Source organism: Apium graveolens, chromosome 9, assembly GCF_009905375.1.
Source record: "Apium graveolens cultivar Ventura chromosome 9, ASM990537v1, whole genome shotgun sequence".
Taxonomy (NCBI): domain Eukaryota; kingdom Viridiplantae; phylum Streptophyta; class Magnoliopsida; order Apiales; family Apiaceae; genus Apium; species Apium graveolens.
The window spans coordinates 176,268,828-176,292,992 of record NC_133655.1 but is presented as its reverse complement, the minus strand read 5'-3'; the positions used below and the strand labels follow the sequence as shown (position 1 = coordinate 176,292,992).

At 36.7% G+C, this 24,165-nt stretch overlaps 1 non-coding gene across 1 annotated transcript; it reads right to left on the bottom strand.

The window, feature by feature from the left end:
• Positions 1-1,177: 1,177 nt before the first annotated feature.
• Positions 1,178-1,284, bottom strand: LOC141688235 (small nucleolar RNA R71). The gene has a single exon (XR_012561692.1). It is a non-coding gene; the product is annotated as a small nucleolar RNA R71 (small nucleolar RNA).
• Positions 1,285-24,165: the final 22,881 nt, after the last annotated feature.

The following is a 24,165-nucleotide window of genomic DNA, read 5'->3' as shown; positions in this document are numbered from 1 at the left end:
ACTTGCCCTGTGTAATCAAAATAGATACCTTGTGCTTAAACCATTATGTTATCAAATTCTATAGACATATAGGGTCTCAATATAATTGGTGTCTATTCAGCTTCTATCTCTTTTGTGGATGTCTGGTAGTATGGGACTCGTGCAATGAAAGTTGGTGTTTATCAGTTTCGTATTATCTGATTAGTGTCATCACCATTGCATGCTAATGTTGAGAATAATAAGGCTATTGAATGAAGTAATTAATGAAGTTAGAATCCCATGTTTGTCATATATATTAATTTAATCAATCTTATTCCCTTAGTTATAATTGTTAGTTTAATTCTTAGTTATGAACAACCTCAATTTGTTATCATCTTAGCACTGAATAATAACCATACATTGTTGCTTAAGTGCGTGAATTAATTAGTTAACCAATACAGTCTCTGTGGGAACGAACTAGAAAAGATTCTATACTACTTGTGAACTCGTATACTTGCATGTAATATTAGCGCGTGTTTAACGACTAACAAGTTTTTGGCGCCGCTGTCGGGGAACTACAGTGTTAATTTATAGTTTATGTTCTTCCCATCAGTGGTCATTAAAGTTCATTGACTCGGACATTGTTACTTATTTGTTCCTTATTTTATTTCAGGTACTCTAGCGAGGGTGTATGCATACGCGTTCGCGTACTCGTAAGAGAACACTGGATAAAGCCGAGGAAGAACTTGTGGTAGTTTGTAAGGAAGTTTTTGAGGAAGAAAAGAAGGTAGAAGAAGAAGAGAAAGTTGAAGAACCAAATTTAGTAGAGATGGGAGATCAAGCGGAAAATCCGAAGGCTTTGATGGACTATTCTCAGCCTAAGATTAATGACATTCAGTCAAGCATCATCAGACCAGCCATCAGGGCTAACACTTTTGAGATCAAGTCAAGCACGATTCAGATGAAACAGAACTCAGTTCAGTTTGGGGGTTCTCCTACTGAAGACACCAACATGCACATCAGGGATTTCATCGAGTTCTGTGACACCTTCAAGTTTAATGATGTGACTGAAGATGCTATCAAGCTACGCCTCTTCCCATTCTCTCTAAGGGACAAAGCTAAATGCTGGTTATACTCTCTACCAGCAGGATCTGTCACCACTTGGGAGGATCTTTCACAAAAGTTCCTCACTAAATTCTTCTTTATGACGAAGACTGCTGTAATCAGGAATGCTCTTACTCAGTTTGCTCAGCAAACTGGAGAATTTCTGTGTGAGGCTTGAGATCGATATAAGGAGATGCTAAAGAAGTGCCCACACCATGGCATGCCTGATTGGATGATTATCAACTGTTTCTATAATGGATTGGGTGCTACTTCTAGACCCATGCTTGATGCAGCATCATGAGGAGCCTTGTGGGCTAAAAGCTATGATGAAGCTTATGAACTTATTGAACTGATGGCTGCTAATGAGTACCAGAATCCTTCCCAGAGGCTGACTCAGGGAAAAGTCACAGGAATTCTGGAGTTGGACGCAGCAACTGCTATCACTACCCAACTTAAGGCTTTGACGATGAAGGTGGACACTTTGGCTAATTATGGAGTTAATCAAATCGCTAGTGTCTTTGAAATTTGTGCTGGTGCCCACAAGACTGATCAGTGCACAATTTCTAGTGAATCAGCTCAGTTTGTGAGCAACTTCCAGCGATCGCAGCAACCAATGCCAGCCACTTATCATCCCAACAACCACAATCATCCTAATTTCAGCTGGAACAACACTCAAAATGTGGTTTAACATCCTTATCAATAATATTTAGCTAAGCAATACAACCCCCTGGTTTTCAGCAACCGCAATATGCACCAAGACAACAACTCCAGCTGCAACAAGCCAATGAAAAATCTGAATTAGAGGAGTTGAAGCTTATGTGCAAGAGTCAAGCCGTTCTTATCAAGATCCTGAAAAATCAAATTGGGCAAATTGCCAATGCCTTGCTAAATCATCAGCCTGGTACACTACCTAGTGACATTGAAGTGCCAGGAAAGAGGGAAGCTAAGGAGCAGGTAAAGGCAATCACTTTAAGGTCTGAAAAGGTTATAAATCCCGAACGAACTCAAGTGTTGACTGAAGAAGCTGAGGCTGAGAAAGAAGTATAGCAGTAGGAAGTAGAAGTGGAACCAAGGAAGACTACTGTTGAGCACATTCCTCCTGAGGGTAATACAGGGGAGAAGCAGATCTATCCTCCACCGCCTTTTCCCAAGCGACTGCATAAGAAAAAGCTGGACAAGCAATTTGAGAAGTTTCTGGAGGTGTTCAAGAAACTTCATATCAACATACCTTTCGCTGAGGCTCGTGAGCAGATGCCTAGTTATGTAAAGTTTATAAAAGGTATTCTCTCTCGGAAGGTGAAGCTAGATGATTTAGAGACAGTCGCTCTCACGGAAGAATGCAATACTGTGTTGCAACAGAAGTTTCCTCCGAAGCTTAAGGATCTAGGAAGATTCACTATTCCGTGTACTATTGGAAAAGTGTCTTTTTGACATATGCTTATGTGAATTGGGAGCTAGCATCAATCTGATGCCTTTGTCAATCTTCAAGCAGTTGGACTTGTCTGATCCAAAACCGACTTATATGACCTTGCAATTGGCCGACCGTTCTATTACATATCCGCGAGTTATTGTGGAGGATGTCTTGGTCAAGGTTGATAAACTCATCTTCCCTGCTGATTTTGTTATTCTTGATTTCGAGGAGGATAAAAAGATTTCCATAATCTTGGGTAGACCTTTCTTGGCGACTGACCGAACCTTGATAAATGTGCAGAAGGGTGAGCTCACAATGCGAGTTCTGGATCAGGATGTGACTTTTAATGTGTTCAATGCTATGAAATTTCCTACTGATAATGAGGAGTGCTTAAAAGTGGAGTTGGTCGATTCGATGGACATATCGGAACTTGATTAATTGCTAAGGTCCGATGCCTTAAAAAAAGCCTTGTTGGGAATTTTGATAGTGAAAATGATGAAGGTGAAGAATAATTGCAGTATTTGAATGCTTCTCCCTGGAAGAGGAAGATAGATATGCCTTTTGAATCTCTTGGAATGGAGGAATTGAACAAAGCTCCTAAATGCCTCAAGCCATCTATTGAGGAAGCTCCCACTCTTGAACTTAAGCCTTTACCTGAGCATTTGAGGTATGCGTTTTTAGGTGATGCATCTACTCTGCCTATTATTATTGCATCTGACCTTTCAAGTAGTGATGAGAAAAAGCTTTTAAGGATTCTGAGAGAGTTCAAATCGGCAATTGGATGGACTATAGCAGATATCAAGGGAATCAGCCCTTCTTACTGCATGCATAAAATTCTGCTAGAGGAGGGTAGCAAGCCTACGGTCGAGCAGCAAAGAAGACTTAATCTAATCATGAAGGAGGTAGTGAAGAAGGAAATTCTTAAGTGGCTAGATGCAGGGGTCATCTACCCTATTTTTGACAGTTCATGGGTAAGCCCGATTCAATTTGTGCCAAAGAAATGTGGTATTACTGTGGTAGCAAATGAGAAGAATGAGCTTATTCCTACTAGAACAGTCACGGGGTGGAGAGCACTAGAAAGGATCACTTCCCTTTGCCCTTCATTGATCAGATGCTTGACAGGTTGGCCGGTCATGAGTACTATTGTCTTCTGGATGGTTATTCAGGTTACAATCAGATTTGTATCGCTCCAGAAGATCAGGAGAAAACTATCTTCACTTGTCCATTTGGTACTTTCGCCTTCAGACAAGTTTCTTTTGGTCTGTGTGGTGCACCAGCCATATTTCAGCGATACATGATGGCCATCTTTTTTGATATGATTGTCCAGAATATGGAGGTGTTCATGGATGACTTCTCAGTCTTTGGCGATTCTTTTGATGAATACTTGCAAAATCTTGGACACGTTCTCATGAGGTGCGTTGAGACCAATCTGGTTCTCAATTGGGAGAAATGTTACTTTATGGTACGTCATGGCATTATTCTCTGGCAATAGGTTTCTAGTAAGGGTCTAGAGGTGGACAAGGCCAAGGTGGGGGTCATTGAGAGTTTTCCTCCACCTAATTCTGTTAAGGGAATTCGCAGTTTTCTTAGTCATGCGGGTTTCTACAGGCGTTTCATCAAAGACTTCTCGAAAATTTCAAAGCCATTGTGCAGTTTTCTAGAGAAAGATGTTCCTTTCAAGTTTGATGATGAGTGCCTTGCAGCTTTTGAGACATTCAAGAAGAGTTTAATCACGACACTGGACATAACTGCACCTGATTGGAATGAGCCTTTTGAGATGATGTGCGATGCAAGTGACTACGTAGTTGGAGCAGTTCTTGGGCAGAGGAAGAACAACATATTTCATGTGGTCTATTATGCTAGTAAGATCCTAGATGGTGCTCAACAGAATTATACTACGACAGAGAAAGAAATTTTGGATATTGTCTATGGTTTTGAGAAATTTCGATCTTATCTACTTGGGACTAAGGTGATAGTGTAATGCCCTCCAGACCCGGGGTATAAGTCTGGGGGTTACTAGCTAATCACCAAACCTGTACAATTTGATTAACAGATAATAAAGAAATGAATCTAAACCCCTTTAACACTAACCAGTTTTAAATTAATTTCATCTTTTATTCAAACACACACAATAACTATCTACAGTCCACCTGTTCGGGCAACTCAAAGCTTTCTTCCTGGATTGGAATCAACACCTTGGGTATGAGAGGATCCCGAGGCTTGACCCGCTTCTTTACCATTCGAGTCCTGATGGGTTTCATATTCCTTCTTAACTGAAAACAATAAGGTGAATAACAACAAAAAGGGGTGAGCCAAAAATTGCTCAACAAGTGCGCAAATATAAATAATGTTAAAGCAATTTAAATAAATCCGTAACCCGGGTATATCTGCAAGGATATAACCCCGCGAGAATAAATAGAAGGCCATTACTGGCGAATACAAACAAACTAAACTGGACACAAGTTCGCATCTATACCCTACTGATCATCCAGGATACAGTGCAGATCTATATCCCACAATATAGATCCCGTCGGGCACCCAGGCACTACGGACCATCTCAAGGATCCGGTTATGTCCTGGTCCTTAGGATTATGTAAACTTAATCCCCACAGTATCATTATCCAGTCCATGGAATATCAACCGGAACAATCGGTATGCTTTGACATATTCTAATCACCAGAATATATCAATAATTGTGAGTAACAATAGGAGTATGAACAATGAATTCAAATGAAAAGGAGAAATCAAGAATTGAAATAAAATATGAACAAGAATCAAAGGAGTGTGAGCGTAATAAGAATCTGAAGAAATGTCACTATTCTGAAAGTAGAATAGGGGAAAAACTTGCCTTCTGTGCGACTCACTGCAAACACGTCACCTTCATCTATCACCGACTCAACCTGCCTTGCTGGCTTAGCTTCTGATAAAGAAATAGACGGTTTAGTCATTTTGTACTTCAATTGTATCTTGAATTGACTTCACATCATTCCTATCGTCTACCCATGCGCTTATGACTGACTCATATATTATATATTAACAAGTAAGACTCGATTAACCACATAATACAGTTAAGCACATAAGCACATAATCATTTTTATAATTAAAAATAATTTTTAGAATCAAAATCGACTTGCTGATCGCTCAACCGATCATTATCTAACTCGTTTCCTATTTTTTCAAAAATTTTCAGACTCGTATCGGCACACGATCCGACTGATAATCAAACAAATAACAAGGTCAACTAATTTCTAGAAGAAATTATGTTTTAATATTATTTTTAATGAAAAGAATTCATTTTTTTGAGTAAAAGGGCTTTCGTTTCGCTCGAATCGGACTAACGGTCTAATTAATATCGATTAAACACTGATAATTCAATTTATTATTAGATATAAATAATTATTACTAATTTTGAAACCCTAAAATAATTTTTAAATAATTATTTAAGAAAATCAGAATTTAAAAAGGATTTTTCTATAATTTTTGGAATTAAAATGAATTTATTATGATTTATTAAAAATTATTTGATTAATTATCAAAATAAATAATCATTTTTAAATAATTAATAAATAATAAATAATTAATAAATAAATAATAAATAATTAAGAAAATAATTAAATCTGATTTTTAGAAAATAGTTCAGAATTATTTATAATATAAATTAATTAATTAAATAATTAATTAATCAATTTATAAAATAAATAAAACTGATTTTTAAAATTAATAAAAATAAAATAAAAATTATTTTCCAGAAACACTTGTCAGGAATGAAATCCCTGACAAAACGGATCAAAACCGGGTTCTGGAAACGGGTCAAACGGGTTGGATTCCGGGTCATGAAGAACATGACCAGAATCTGCTCAGATTTCGGCGACCGGCCAGGATTCCGGCAGCCCGTTTTCAGGCCAAAAACTGAACCATTTGGTTCGTTTTTCACAGGGTTTCAACTCCAAATCACTTCACCAATCTATTCCCGACCAAATTATATCAGAAACATCCCTGAATCTCTACCTCCTGCCAAACCGACTTCAAAATCCGGCGAAATATCGAAATCATTCATTTGTACATGAAACTTAACGTTTAATAGTGCAAATTGAAGCTAAGAACATATACAATCTTACCCCTAACATATCAGGAACCAAATATTCACAGAAATCATCGAGTTGTAATTTGAAAATTCGGTATAAACCCTAATAATCGAACTTTGCTATCTAGGTATCGTTTGATCAATTAAATACCATGAATCGACTGCAAATCACATCAGGAAACTATATCAATCATCAAAACATAATAATAACCCTAGAATCCAAAAGCCCTAATTCGAACATAAACCCTAGAAATCGAAAATCAAAAACTACGAATTAAAACATGAAATTGATGCCGGAAACAGAAAGAACAGATCGAAACCTTCAATTTGGGTACTTGAATCACTTGTTTTGGTGCTTTAATCTGCTCAAAATCACGGCTTGAATTCTCGACCCGACCCTGTTCTTCCCGATCTGATTTGTAGAGAATTTTTGTATTTTTCTGATTTTTAGTTAATAAATAATAATAATTAAATAAAAAATTAGGCTATTTATAGTAGTGAAATTAATACTCCTTATTAAAATTAAGGCCCTAATTCTACACTTTTTAAAATTAATAAGCCCCTAATTTTATAATTTTTGAGTATTAAAATTTAATTTATAAATATTTTATATATGCAATATATATGCCAAAATTTACCAAAAATTATGAATAATTCAAAAATACAAAGAAATGGTATAAATAAAGGTCCTATAATTTTATAAAAATAAAAATGTGATTTTTGTGGGGTTTTTAACACCCAATGGGGCCCGGAAAAGTCATTTTTCGCAAAATGAGAAAATTTATAAAATGCCTAGATATTCAGAATAATGCGATGGTAAAAGCTGTTTGATGAAAAATAAGGCCCATTATTTTTATTTGAAATACCTGATTTAAAATCATGGTTTGGGTCGTAAAACGTTTGAAATAAAAGCTATAAATGAAAAATAAAACATCTGAAAAATACCTTAAAAATACCAGAACAATACAGAATACACGTAACACATAGCAATTAGGGTTTGACAGATAATTACACATAAATGACACATTAATACACATAATTTATTATAAATATGATATAACACATACGTAATTTTCCCAGACGTTACATCCTTCCCCCCTTAATAGGATTCTGTCCTCAGAATCTTACTATGAAAACAAATGAGGATATTTCTCTAACATTTCACTCTCAACTTCCCAGGTTGATTCTTCAACCATAGGGTATCTCCACAACACTCTCACTAAAAATACAGACTTATTTCTCAATACTTTCTCTCGCCGATCTAAAATTCTCATTGGCTGTTCCACAAAAGACAAACCAGGTTGGATATCTATCGGTTCATACTCTATTACATGCCTAGAATCAGGATTATATCGCTTAAGCATCGACACGTGAAACACATTGTGAATATGTTGCATATGAGGCGGTAAAGCTAATTCGTATGCAACTTTTCCCACTTTCTTCAAAATTTCAAATGGTCCGACGTATCGTGGCTTCAATTTTCCCTTGTTGCCAAATCTGGTCAATCCTTTCCATGGCGATATTTTGAGTAACACGTGATCTCCTTCTTGGTAGTCCATATCCTTCCTTGCTTGATCTGTATACTTGCGTTGCCTGTTTTGTGCTGCATCTAGTCATTTTTGAATAAGTTCTATCTTTTTTTTAGTCTGTTGGATTAATTCTGGACCCAAAATCTTACGTTCTCCAACTTCATCCGAATATATTGGTGATCTGTATTTTCTTTCATATAACGCTTCGTACGGTGGCATTCCAATGCTTGCGTGATAGCTGTTGTTGTAAGAAAATTCAACCAAAGGTAAATGCTCATCCCAACTCCCCTCGAAATCAATCGCACAAACTCGTAGCATGTCTTCAATTGTTTGGATATTTCTTTTACTTTACCCATCGGTTTGCGGATGATAAGCGGTACTCATGTTTAATTTAGTTCCCAGAAATTCTTGAAATTTTCTCCAAAATCTTGAGTTGAAACGGGGATTCCGATCAGACACGATAGATATTGGAACTCCATGCCGCATCACAATTTTTTTGAGATACAAGTGCACTAGCTTGTCGAGTGAAAATATTTCGTTAATCGGTAGAAAATGTGCCGACTTCGTTAGTCTGTCAATGATTACCCATATCGCATCATGATTTGCTTTAGTCCTTGGAAGTCCTACCATAAAATCCATCGCTAGATGTTTCCATTTCCATTCTGGAATATCTAATGGTTGCAGTAATCTGCTTGAACGTTGATGTTCCGCTTTAACTCACTGGCATGTGTAGCATTTACTTACCCATTCTGTTATCTCCTTTTTCATATTTGGCCACCAAAAGTTTTCCTTTAGATCTCGGTACATTTTTGTACTCCCGGGATGAATGGAATACTTCGAACTGTGCGTATTTCGCAATATTTCTTCTTTTAATTCTGCCACGTCAGGGATCCAGATTCTTGATGCAAAGCGTAGGATTCCTTCGTTATCCTTCTAAGTTGTAATTTCTTCTCCCGTTACATCGTCATCTTGACTCATCACCTCTTCTTGAAAACGGCGAATCTTTTCCAATAACTCCGGTTGAAAAATCATAGCGTAAATAGCTTCTGTAGATTCATTGGGAATACGAATTTTGATTTCCAACTTATCAAATTCCTTGGCTAATTCTTAGCATGAAGTTAACAAATTCAATCTTTCTTTCCTGCTCAGCGCATCTGCCACAACATTTGCTTTTCCTGGATTATAACTGATCGTAATATCGTAATCTTTAATCAATTCCAACCATCGACGTTGTCTCATGTTCAGTTCCTTCTGCATAAAGATATACTTCAGACTTTTGTGATCCATGTAAATTTCGTATTTCTCACCGTAGAGATAGTGTCTCCAAAGTTTCAATGCAAATATGATCGCTGCTAATTCCAGGTCATGCGTATGATATTTCTGTTCATGAGGTTTGAGTTGTCTCGAAGCATATGTAATGACATTACCATGCTGCATCAGTACACATCCTAATCCGTGATATGAAGCATCACTATAAATGATAAAATTTCCATGCCCGTCTGGTAATACGAGTACCGGTGCGGTTACTAACCGATTCTTCAGCTCTTGGAAACTTTCTTCACATTTATCATCCCATACGAACTTTTCACTTTTTCGAGTTAACTTGGTTAACGGCGTTGCTATTTTCACAAAATCTTTAATAAATCTTCTATAATATCCTGCCAATCCCAAGAAACTTCGAACTTCTGTCGGTGCCTTTGGTCTTTCCCAATTTAACACAGCTTATATCTTCGCTGGATCGACTTGGATGCATTCTCTACTAATCATGTGCCCTAGAAATTGTACTTCCTTCAACCAAAATTCATATTTTGAGAATTTCGCGTACAGTTGCTCTTTCCTTAGAATTTCCAAAGCAATCCTCAAGTGCTCAGCATGCTCTTCTTCCGTCTTTGAGTAAATCAAGATGTCATCAATAAATACGATCACAAATTTATCCAAGTATTTCTTGAATACCCTATTCATTAGATCCATAAATGCTGCTGGCACATTAGTCAAATCGAATGCCATAACAAGAAACTCGTAATGTCCATATCTCGTGCAAAATGCAGTCTTGGGAATATCTTCCGCTTTAATCTTTAATTGATGATAGCCCGATCGCAAATCTATCTTCGAAAACCATGCGGCTCCTTTTAGCTGATCGAACAAATCGTCGATTCTCGATAAAGGATACTTATTCTTGATAGTGAGTTTGTTCAATTCCCGATAGTTAATGCATAGTCGCATGCTGCCATCTTTCTTCTTCACGAACAATACCGGTGCACCCCATGGAGATACACTAGGTCTTATAATGCCACAGTCTAGAATATCTTGTAGTTGCGTTGACAATTCCTTCATCTCAACTAGAGCCATTCGATATGGAGCTTTCGAAACTGATTCTGTACCTGGTGCTAAATCAATCGTAAAATCAATTTCTCGATCTGGAGGTAATCCTGGAAGCTCGTCTGGAAAGACGTCCGGAAATTCACATACAACTGGAATGCCTTCTATTCTGGGACTTTCCTTCTCAGTATCTAACACGTAGGCTATATACATCTCACATCCATGTCGAAGCAATCTTTTGGTCTGCATTACTGTCAGAAATTTCTTTCGCTGTTTTTCACCTTTGAACATTACCGTTGCATTTTCTGTAGTTCGTAATTTGACTTTCTTATCCGCGCAATCAATTTGAGCATTATGACAAGCTAACCAATCCATTCCCAAAATGACATCAAACTCTCTTAACTTAAAAGGAATCAAGTCTACGGAAAAATGATGTCCAGCTATTTCTATATCGCACGCAGGACATACTCGATCTACTGGAACTTGGTCGTCATTCACTAATTTTATAATTAACGTCTCGCCCAACCATTCGATTTTGCAATATAACATATCAAGGAATTCTTCAGAAATAAATGAACGAGTAGCTCCAGAATCAATTAATACTTTTGAATCTACGGAATTCACCAAAAGCGTACCTGCAATTACAGTAGGACTCTACACTGCTTCTTTCATTGTCATGTTGAAAGTTCTTACTCTGGGTTGATTAGGCGGTGGTGGAGGAGGTAATGCCAACACTTTCGGAATACTAGCTACCATTGCTGGTCCTTTGCAATTTCTAGCGATATGCCCTTTCTTTCCATACTGGAAACAAGTAATTTCTGTTATTTTTCCTATTGGACATTCGTTAGAATAGTGCCCTTTCTGCTTGTATTTGAAACATGTCACATCTGCTTTGATACATACGTCGGTGTGCTTGCGTCCACAAGTTCTGCAGTACGGTACTGGGACTCTGACAATTCCCTGCTGTGGTAACCCCAACTGTAAATCCATATTATGTTCTCCCATCCCCTCGACTGGAATCATCGGAACTATGTCTGGCTCTGGGGCATGCACTGGTATAGGAGCCAACATTGGTGGTGGTGGAACCTCTGGCTCAATCTCTGGTATAAACTGATGCTCTACCGATGGTGGAATCATCACCTCAAAGAACTTAAATGGATCAAATATCTCTATAGGGTGATGGACTATCCCCTGTACTGGAGGTACTGGCTCCTGTGGCAATGGTGGTGGAGGTGGTAGAGGAGGAAACATGTACTCAGATACTGGAGGTATAACTGGTGCTACTGGCCCGGTGACTGTCCTCTCAGAAGAAGCCGAATAACCTGACGACACCATCTGATAATATACCAAAGAAAGAAGAAAAGTCACTAAACAATCCTAAAATTTATACTTTCCTATCCTAATCTAATCTAAATCCTAACACCACTCTTCCTATTTGACTATTCCTATCCTATGTGATCTTCCTATCTTATCTTAATCCTAATGTTCTTGTTTTCAGGGACCAAGCCTATAGCTCTGATGCCAAACCTGTAATGCCCTCCAGACCTGGGGTATAAGTCTGGGGGTTACTAGCTAATCACCAAACCTGTACAATCTGATTAACAGATAATAAAGAAATGAATCTAAACCCATTTAACACTAACCAGTTTAAATTAATTTCATCTTTTATTCAAACACACACAATAACTATCTACACTCCACCTGTTCGGGCAAGTCAAAGCTTTCTTCCTGGATTGGAATCAACACCTTGGGTATGAGAGGATCCTGAGGCTTGGCCCGCTTCTTTACCACTCGAGTCCTGATGGATTTCATATTCCTTCTTAACTGAAAACAATAAGGTGAATAACAACAAAAAGGGGAGAGCCAAAAATTGCTCAACAAGTCCGTAAAATATGAACAATGTTAAAGCAATTTAAATGAATCCGTAACCCGGGTATATCTGCAAAGATATAACCCTGCCAGAATAAAAAGAAGGCCATTACTGGCGAATAAAAACGAACTAAAGTGGACACAAGTTCGCATCTATACCCTGCTGATCAGCCAGGATACAGTGCATATCTATATACCACTATATAGATCCCGTCGGGCACCCAGGCACTACGGCCCATCTCAAGGATCCGGTTATGTTCTGGTCCCTAGGATTAAGTAAACTTAATCCCCAAAGTTTCATTATCAAGTCCATGGAATAGCAACCGGAACAATCGGTATGTTTTGACATATTCTAATCATCAGAATATATCTATAATTATGAGTAACAATAGGAGTATGAACAATGAATTCAAATGAAAAGGAGAAATCAAGAATCGAAATAAAATATGAACAAGAATCAAAAGAGTACGAGCGTAATAAGAATCTGATGAATTGTCACTATTCTGAAAGTAGAATAGGGGAAAAACTTGCCTTCTGCGCGACTCACTACAAATACGTCACCTTCGTCTATCACCGACTCAACCTGTATTGCTGGCTTAGCTTTTGTTAGAGAAATAGAGGGTTTAGTCATTTCGTACTTCAATTATATCTTGAATTGACTTTACATCGTTCCTATCGTCTACCCATGCGCCTATGACTGACTCGTATATTATATATTAGCAAGTAAGACTCGATTAACCACATAATACAGTCAAGCACATAATCATTTTTATAATTAAAAATAATTTTTAGAATCAAAATCGACTCGCTGATCGCTCAACCGATCATTATCTGACTCGTTTCCTATTTTTTCGGAATTTTTCGGACTCGTCTCGGCACACGATCCAACTGACAATCAAACAAATAACAAGGTCAACTAATCTCTAGAAGAAATTAGGCTTTAATATTATTTTTAATGAAAAAAATTCATTTTTCTGAGTAAAAGGGCTTTCGTTTCGCTCGAATCGGACTAACGGTCTAATTAATATTGATTAAACACTGATAATTCAATTTATTATTCGATATAAATAATTATTACTAATTTTTAAATCCTAAAATAATTTTTAAATAATTATTTAAGAAAATCAGAATTTAAAAAGGATTTTTCTATAATTTTTGGAATTAAAATGAATTTATTATGATTTATTGAAAATTATTTGATTAATTATCAAAATAATTAATCATTTTTAAATAATTAATAATTAATAATTAATTAATTAATAAATAATAAATAATTGAGAAAATAATTAAATCTGATTTTTAGAAAATATTTCAGAATTATTTATAATATAAATCTACTAATTAAATGATTAATTAATCAATTTTTAAAATAAATAAAATTGATTTTTAAAATTAATAAAAATAAAATAAAAATTATTTTCCAGAAACACTTGTCAGAAATGAAATCTTTGACAAAACAGATCAAAACCGGGTTCTGGAAACGGGTCAAACGGGTTGGATTCCGGGTCATGAAGAACATGACCGGATTCTGCCCGGAATCCAGCGACCGGCCAGGATTCCGGCAGCCCGTTTTCAGGCCAAAAACAGAACCATTTGGTTCATTTTTCACAGGGTTTCAACTCCAAATCACTTCACCAATCTATTCCCGGCCAAATCATATCAGAAACATCCCTGAATCTCTACCTCCGGCCAAACCGACTTCAAAATCCGGCCAAATATCGAAATCATTAGTTTGTACATGAAACTTAACGTTTAATAGTGCAAATCAAAGCTAAGAACATATACAATCTAACCCCTAACATATCAGGAACCAAATATTCACAGAAATAATCGAGTTGTAATTTGAAAATTCGGTATAAACCCTAATAATCGAACTTTTCTATCTAGGTATCGTTTGATCAATTAAATACCATGAATCGACTGCAAATCACATCAGGAAACTATATCAATCATCAAAACATCATAATAAGCCTAGAATCAAAAAGCCCTAATTCGAACATAAACCCTAGAAATCGAAAATCAAAAACTACGAATTAAAACATGAAATTGATGCTGGAAACAGAAAGAACAGATCGAAACCTTCAATTTGGGTACTTGAATCACTTGTTTTGGTGCTGTAATCTGCTCAAAATCACGGCTTGAATTCTCGACCCGACCATGTTCTTCCCGACCCGATTTGCAGAGAATTTTTATATTTTTCTGATTTTTAGTTAATAATTAATAATAATTGAATAAAAAATTAGGCTATTTATATTAGTGAAATTAATATTCCTAATTAAAATTAAAGCCCTAATTCTACACTTTTTAAAATTAATAAGCCCATAATTTTATAATTTTTGAGTAATAAAATATAATTTATAAATATTTTATATATGCAATATATATGCCAAAATTTCCCAAAAATTGTGAATAATGGAAAAATACAAAGAAATTGTATAGATAAAGGTCCTATAATTTTATAAAAATAAAAATATGATTTTTGTGGGGTTTTTAACACCCAATGGGGCCCGGAAAAGTCATTTTTCGCAAAACGAGAAAATTTATAAAATGCCTAGATGTTCAGAATAATGCGATGGTAAAAGCTGTTTGATGAAAAATAAGGCCCATTATTTTTATTTGAAATACCTGCTTTAAAATCATGGTTTGGGTCGTAAAACCTTTGAAATAAAAGCTATAAATGAAAAATAAAACATCTGAAAAATACCTTAAAAATACCAGAACAATACAGAATACACGTAACACATATCAATTAGGGTTTGACAGATAATTACAAATAAATGACACATTAATACACATAATTTATTATAAATATGATATAACACAGACGTAATTTTCCCAGACGTTACAGACAGTTTTTACTAATCACGCTGCAATTCGATATCTAGTCTCAAAGAAGGACTCGAAGCCTAGATTGATTAGATGGGTTTCTTTGCTTCAAGAAGTTGAACTAGAGATCAAGGACATAAATGGGAGTGAAAATCAAGTCATTGATCATCTATCTCGATTAGAAAACCCTAATGCTACTTCACTGGACAAGACATTGATGAATGAGTCTTTTCCCGATGAGCAGCTGTTTGGAGTGCAAGAGGAAGAAATGTAACGCCCCCAAATTCGGGGTTAGGAATCTGGGTCGTCACGTAATCCTTCAATCATGTATAACCTGCATTAACTCCATAATCAAATAATTCCATATCATAGATCCCCAATCTCACACACTCACAAGTTATAATCTTAGAAACGACGTACAAAAAATATCATCTGTTATTAAAACTCAAATGTACTTTACAGGATCTCAAACAATTATTCGTAACCTCTACATGAAGTTACAATAGTTACGACTGATATCTTATACCTATCTGATACTCCGGCACACCTGAGACAAAGCTGTCAGGGATTCTCCCCATGATTGCAAACGACTAAGTCCCACTCCAACATACTGGTTATCTGTTGTGTTGTGTCATTTAAAAGAAAGCAAGAGTGAGCTATAATTCCCAGCATAATAATGTATAGTATGAAAATGACTGTATGATAAACTCACGTAAAACATCATATATGATAATTATGTTTAATTCGGAAATAGTTTTCCTTGGTGATACACACCTTCTTATGAAAACAATTCTTTAGTGGATTTTATTATCCTGCGAATACCGTAATAGTAAACCCAGCACCTAGGCTTGGGTTACGGTATTGCATCACAATTCCAATTGGAAGAATAGGACACTCGTTGGAGCCACCGCATACGATGATCAATCGTACTACGATAATAGAAACCTTTTCTACTAGTAGAAGGACGACACCTTTGTATCCCGGTTATCACCCTTGCCGCATACGGGCTATGTGTCCTCATTTCGGGTATACACACACTTCGCAGGTCCTTAGGTACATATTGTACCGTCTCCTACGGTACCAGTAGTCTATCCAATACACGAAGTACTTAGATCCTACCTCTCCTTTATCCTTTAGGAAATCCTATCATATCTCGAGAACTCGAACCACATCGAAGTTCCTCTAAGCATTTTGCTTGTTGATAAAAACAACTTGATTTATTAGTGTATATATGTATATGTATACGTACTTCCGAATTTTTCGGAGGAAGTACTAAGGATGTGAGTTGACCGTTGTCAACAGATAATTAAATAAGGGGGAGTTCCTTTTGAAACTATATTCAAAATATTAAAAGAAAAGTCGAGATAATATTCTCCGACGATCTGAAACTATTCGAATGATTTTCCGAAAATCAGAAAGTATTTTACATCAGGTTTTATGATTTTTAAATCATAATTAAACCATTAAATAACTAATGCTTAATAATCAAATATTAATCGTTGAATAATTAAACCTCGAATAATTATACTTTTCTAAAAGAATATTTGAAATAATATTTCTCAAGTAATTTATGTTTAAGTAATATTATAATCTTTAATATTTAATCGAGTCTGAAATAAATATCCACTGGAGAATACTTCTCCCATAATAAATGAATAGTAAATAGATATTTATTATTCGAACAATAAAGTATAGTTGAGGGAATACGATCTTTGGTTATCGTTTTAATAAAAGTTTGAGGTGTTTAGTATTTCGTAAATGGACGTTGAGTCCCTTGAAACGTAACTACTATGGACTTTAATCGTCCTATAAATATCACCGGAATGATTCCCGGGTTTTTATTTTATAAAAACAAAACTTACCGACTATCGGTCTTACAACTTATACATCACGCTCTACTATAGCGCTAATATTCTTAAATAAAGCATCTCCAGAATACTTCTGGGTTTTCATCAATTTTTACTGACCGATCCTCGGTCTAAAATATATAGACGCTACGCTACTCGCTAGCATTAACGTTCTCAATTATAAACTCATCTGGGATACTTCTGGGTTTTTATAAGCTTACACCGACCGACTCTCGGTCTAAATATAACATTTCGAACTCGGTATGAACATGTACTAGAAATTATCAACAATTGAGTAATGTAATACATCTCAAACTTCGTAAAATAGTTTAAAGCAATCTCATGCATATATCACAGGTTTGTAAAATATTTACAACACAACAGTTCTTAAAAGGTAGGGTTTAAAAACTTTCCTGGGTATCTTGAGGTGGAGGATGTTCTAGGTTACGCTCGGAAATCTATAATCATAAACACAAGTCATTTTGTTAGGTCCCGTTCTAATTTACGGCTACCCGCACTCATGCGCTAATCATTATGCACCCTATCAACTTATATTACCCTTATTATTTCTTTAAGTCCTAATTCACATTATGGTCGCTTCCTTTTTCAAAGTATCTTAAGTCTATTTTCATTTTTGTCGTCGACTCCGCTTATGGATTCTAAGGTTTCTAATCGCGCGGTCTCGGCTCCGATATTTTTATAAAATTTAAAAATCATTATTTTCACTTAAAATTTTTATGGCTGTTAGGAAACTCAATTTACTACTCTCTGTAAAAATTTCATGATTTATGAACATTTTTAAATTGATCCTTTATATTTTCAAATTTCGTAATTCGTAGAAGTTTTTGTCGCATAAATCACTTTTAGTAAAACGGCCATAACTTTTAATCCATAAATCGGAATGAAGCGATTCAAGTTCTTAAAAGATCCTTATAACATCTTCTATAATAATCAAGGTTATTTTTCAAGAAACTACAGTTTACATCTTCAGGCCTTTCTACAGAAACTTAAAGTTATGTTTTGTTCGTTTTAACGAGATTATGGTTACGATCGGAGTTTTGATTATGCCTTAAATCTTTATACTAACACCACCAATCAACATATAATCATCACCACACTAACTCCTCTCAAGAACATCATGTTATTGAGGTAACAACAATCAACCTTATATCTACTTAGCTAAATATCAAGATTATAACCAATACTCCCACCAAAACTAGGTTTACAACTATATACTAAAAGGATCTTGAACTTAAATCTTAAATAAGGTTGGGTCAAAGATTTATACCTTTCTTGAGAGATTGAGATGTGTTCTTGATGATGGTGAAGTCTTTGGAGTGCTTAGTATAGTTTTTGGAACCTAAAACAATCATTAAAATCAAGAAATCAAAGAAGAGTTACCATTCACACTATTCACTATCATCTTTGTTGAATTATTTCACCCATAAAACCTTGATAAAAAGTGCTCAAAAATTTATCTTACCTTAGTTTGGTTGGTAGGAATCTTTAAAATTAATGGGAGGATTTATCCATGGCTAGAGCTTGAAGAATTGAAATTAATTTCCTTGTTTTAAAGGAAAGGGCCGAGTGGAGCTCTTGGGAGAGAGGGAGTGTTTTTGTGTTACTTCTTGGGAGTTTCTTGGAATAATGCAAGTGATATCTTGTATTGATTTTTATTCTCTAGTTTATATCCTAGGATTTGATTTATGTTGGCAAATCTTAGACAAAACTAGCTAGCCTTTGTTAGATTACAAGCTAAGCTACTTGTTTAGCTCTTTAGCTTACTATTTGATAGCCTTGGTTGATCATCCTACACCTTAGCTCACTATTTGATAAAGTAACCATGGTTACTTTTCTACCATGGTTAGTTAGTGCGTTACGTTTATTTAATCACTTACGTGTTCGCTCGATCGCTTAAATGTTTTCGTAATACTTTCTCGTAAATGGTTCGCGACGTAAATCCTTTCGTATTTATTCCTTATGCTTTGAATTATCATACTTGAATATAAATCCGTAGGGTTTTAAATTTGTAATTATATTGTGATCCTCGTAATCCTCGATGATTCGTAAATATGGTCATTTTTCAAAGTTCGTTTTCTTCGAAAACTAATAGCGTTTACATACACTCATTTGGTACGTTATCAACTCTGAAACTCATTTTCTCATGCACAACATAGTGTGGGCTAAATTTTTTTTCCCGTATGTCAGGGTTACTATTCATTAAGCATTTTACAAGGTCTCAAAAATTCGAGTTGTTATATTACTATTCAAAAAGGTCTTTTACCGACGTCAAAAATTTGGGTTCTTACAAGAACCGTGGTTTGCAGACATTGTGAACTACCTTGTGAGTAATGTCATGCCTCCCGACTTATCATATGCTCAAAAGAAGAAGTTTCTACATGAAGTGAAGTGGTATATGTGGGATTAGCCATTTTTTTTTCGACAAGGAGCTGACCAAATCATCAGGAGATGTATTCCTTACAGCAAAACGGGGGGGATCTTGCGAGATTGCCACTCAACGGCTTATGGAGGACATTATGGTTGAGAAAAGACAGCAGCTCGTGTTATTCAAGCAGGTTTCTTTTGGCCGACATTGTTTAAAGATGCTCACCAGTTCGTTTTGAAATATGATCGATGTCAGCATGTGGGTAATATGTCTAAGAGGGATGAGATGCCTCTTAATGTGATTTTCGAGGTTGAGGTCTTCGATGTTTGGGGAATTGACTTCATGGGGCCATTTGTCTCATCTTGTAACAATCAGTATATCTTGTTGGCAGTTGATTACGTGTCGAAATGGGTTGAAGTTAAGGCTTTCCAACGAACGATGCGAAAGTGGTGCTTAATTTTCTTCACAAGCAAATATTCACAAGGTTAAACTCCACGAGTCATAATCAGTGATGAGGGGTCGCATTTTTGTAATCGCAAGTTCACTGCTATGATGAAAAGGTATAATGTGAATCATCGCATTGCTACGGCTTATCATCCTCAGATAAATGGTCAAGCTGAGGTTTCTAACAGAGAGATCAAGCGCATTTTAGAGAAGGTTGTATGTCCATCAAGGAAAGAGTGGTCTTTGAAGATTGATGAAGCTGTTTGGACTTATAGAACAACATATAAGACTCCATTAGGAATGTCGCCGTTTCAGTTGGTTTATGGTAAGGGGTGTCATTTGCCTGTGGAGCTCGAGCATATGTCAAATTGGGCTTTGAAGAAGTTGAATATGGACTTGGATGCAGCTGAAAAGAAGAGGATGCTTCAATTGAATGAACTCGACGAGTTTCGACTTCAAGCTTATGAGAATAACAATATGTATAAGGAGAAGGTCAAGAGGTGGCACGATCGGGGTTTAGTGCTCAAATCATTTGTGCCGGGGCAACAAGTTCTTTTGTTCAACTCTCATCTCTATCTTTTTCCCGGAAAGTTGAAGTCAAGATGGTCAGGGCTGTTTATTGTCAAAACTGTGTTTCCACATGGAGCGGTAGAATTTTTTGAGAATGATCCGGGCCAAGCATTCAAGGTAAATGGTCAGAGGTTGAAGCATTACTATGGTGACACGGTAAACCGTGAGGTGGTTAGTTCCGTTCTATTGTCCGTTTGATCTCGAGATTCTGTGTCGAGCTAGCGACGTAAAAGAAGCGCTTCTTGGGAGGCAACCCAAGTTTTTGTACATTAGGAGGTAGAGGAAGCAAGAAGAAAAGAGAAAATCACCAAAAAATCAGAAAAAGAAAAAAATTCAGGGCTCACTTCAGAAGCTTGGCGGGCCCGCGCTGTCCTAGCGCGCGGCTGTGCTGATTTCACAGAAACATGGCGCGCCCGTGCTGTTACAGCGCGCGGCCGCGCTAATTTGAGTTGGATGTATCCGTACTTTTATATATATGTGTGTGGGGTTGTACATCAGTTCAGTTGTCGTATCAGCTTTATTTTATTTCCTGTTTTAAATATTTAATATTAATTTCTTCCGTAGTATCTAAATTCATTAAATTCAGAGATAGTATATTTCAGTTTAAAATTTAGAAATTTTTTCAGATTTTGTACTTATATCCAGGTAATTGTTTATTTGAGCACTTTATAGTAGTGACCATTTCTTGTCATTCCTTATTAAATAATTATTCTCTGAGATTTTGAGCAAATACCATATACAACAGGTATTAAAAATGTTGGTAAATTTATAACGTGGATAAAAGGATTTTATGCATGAAATTTTTTTAGTCATGTTATTAAATTGCAACATATTTATAGCCATGCTTAGCAGAGTATAAAGATTTCCTATTTTATTTTCAGAAAAATGGGTCCTAAGAAGGGTAATAAATCAGGGGGGAAACCATACGAAGACTCATACTGACCCAGCAGTTGTTCAGATGCTGGGACTGATGCAACAACAAGTGAACCAACTTGCACAACAGCAGCTACAACAGCAACAGCAGCAGCAACAACAACAACAACAAGCAGTTGTGCATGTGATAAATTTTAAAAAAATTCAAGCAGTAAATCTACCTGAATTCAAAGGGAGTGCTGATCCAGTTGAAGCGAATGCTTGGCTTAAAGAAATAGAAAAAACTTTTGAATTGGTTGGATTAAGAGATAAACAAAAAACCAAGTTTGCCAGCTATTTCCTCAAGGGGGAGGCAAACTACTGGTGGGAATCCAAAAAGTCCTTGGAGGAAAACTTGGTTTGGGGTGATATTCTAACTTGATATCCATAACCTGTATCCCGCAGTCATAAGGTACCCATAGGGAGCCAGAAAAGGCATATATTCACCTTGTAAGATATTACACTTCCCTATAATAGCTCACGCTGGACCGGTGCCTCAGCCTCTTACGCAACCAATAACCATCCAATCTCAAAACATTTTATTGAAAAGGAGCCGAATCAATCGACACCCTAAATAATTTTATTCCCACATTCACTTGGGCAGGAATACTTGCAACAAAATCATTTTTCTCAAAAACCAAAACATTTATAAATCCATTCATTTGATAAGTAAAATCACTTAGCTATTCTGAACATTGAATAACAGAAGAGTATTTGCATAATAAGCATTTAATTCAGCGATATGTAAAACATTTACCTATTCTGAACTGAGAGTAGGGAAAGCAATACTTGCATAATAAGCTTCAAAATAAATATCACTTGAACAATAAGTGATGATAGGGATACTTGCCTTTGGGTTTTTAGCAGTTAGTCACACTCGTAGAAACGCAATTATCTCAGTCTCTCATCTCATGGCCTCACCATCCATTACTTCGCTAAATATTTGATATGTTGCTCATGGAGTGCTGCAACCCAATATTCCATACTTATTCAACTCTAGTCTTCATCCATTCCATCTGGTCCTGATCGTCTTGAAAGACCCATATCTAAAATTAGAAAATAACATTTATCTACCACATCCCATAATTCCAAACCGATTTTTACTCTACCACATCCCATAATTCCCTTTCCAAATCAAACCCATTACTCCCATTATTCCCATAATCAAATCCCACTTCTATTCTATATATAATTCTCATTTCACCACCTATATATACATACACCTCATACACAACTTCTTCACCAATTCACAAATTCTCAAACACAAATTCTCTCTCAAACACAACTCTTATTCTCTCTACTCACTTCTAATGGCACCCAAGAGACAAAGAACACAAGCCGATAACAGCACCACCGATTCATCAAGTGTGGGTGGTGTAAGGCCAAGGTTCTCTACTCCCGAGGCTGAAGCGGAGTATACTAGGCTTCTTTCGAAGCCAATCATTAAGGAGTGAGGTTTTCTGCCATCAGGGAAGGATGGTCAGCTGTTGGAGATGATTCTTGAGATGGGTTGGGTTCCTATTTGTGAGGCACCTGTTGCTGTGCCCATGAGTGTTGTTCGTGAGTTCTATGCGAACACCAAGGCCAAGAAAAATGACTTCATGGTGGTTCGAAGAGGACGGTGGAGTATAGTACAGAGGCTATCGGGACTGTGATTGAGCAGCCCGTGAGGAAGGTGGGGCAGAACACCTGGAACGATAAGACTCCAGAGGACTTTGATCTGGATCTTATTGTTACTACTCTGTGCCATCCCGATACTCACTGGAAGATCAAGACGGGCACGACCGAGTATTCTACGTTCTCGACTTCCCGAATGAATAGGTTTGCCCGTGCATGAAACACTTTTATATGTGCTAACATCATGCCATCTTCGCATGTGCATAAGATTACTGTGGAGCAAGCACGGTTGTTGTGGGGCATTTTTCAGGGTGATTACATAGATTTGGGGATGGTGATTTATCAGGGGATTCTGAAGTTCTTGAGGGGGAGTACTACGGGGTCTATTCCATATGCGCCCGTGGTGACGAAGCTGTGCGTGGCAGTTGGTGTTCATTGGCCCGCACACGAGCAGTTGCAGATCCTGAGTGCTCCTATTGACAGCACTACTTTGGCTACGATACAAGAATAGGATGGAGGCAATCCGATCTGAAGGGGCTTGGTTATACATTTGACCACCTACCTGGTGGGAGGCCAGCTACTGGAGCCACTCAGGCGAGCAGGACTGCATGGAGATCTCAGCTAGGAGATGAGACAGGGCCATCACAGCAGGCACATGAGGAGGAGGAAGGAGTTGATATGGGAGCTGGTATGAGTTCGACGCAGTACAGGTGTCTGGAACGGAGGATGGATGCGATACATGACATCGACAGCAGGTTCACACGTGATCTCACCCAGGCACTTGGGACAGCTTTTAGAGCCACCGGAGTTGATATTCAGTGGCCAGTTTTTGGTGAGGATTTTATGTATCCACCTCCGGACACACCCGACACTCCACCCGCTGAGGGTGAGGATTCTGATTCTGATTAGGTATGCCTGATTGCTTACTATTACCTTTTCTAAGGACAGTGAATATTTTAAGTTTGGGGGTAGTAGTTGAAGGAATATGTTTTTGTGTGAGTCTCATATAGTTGCATGTTCATGATAGTTTAGCTCATATAGTTTGCATATTTTGCCATATAGTTTTTTTTTTATTTTGATAGTTTTATGTTATTTTGTTCGTATAGTTTTCATGCATTTGCATTATAACATGATCCCTTAGATGATTTTCCGATTGACTTGTGATATTGATGCTAGTGTAGTGATGTCGTGTTTAGAGATGTTAAGTCATATTGAGTTGATTTGCATGCTAGAGACACTTGTATTTCACTAAGTCTTATAGGTTGCTAGAGTGCTAGATCTTAGTCATG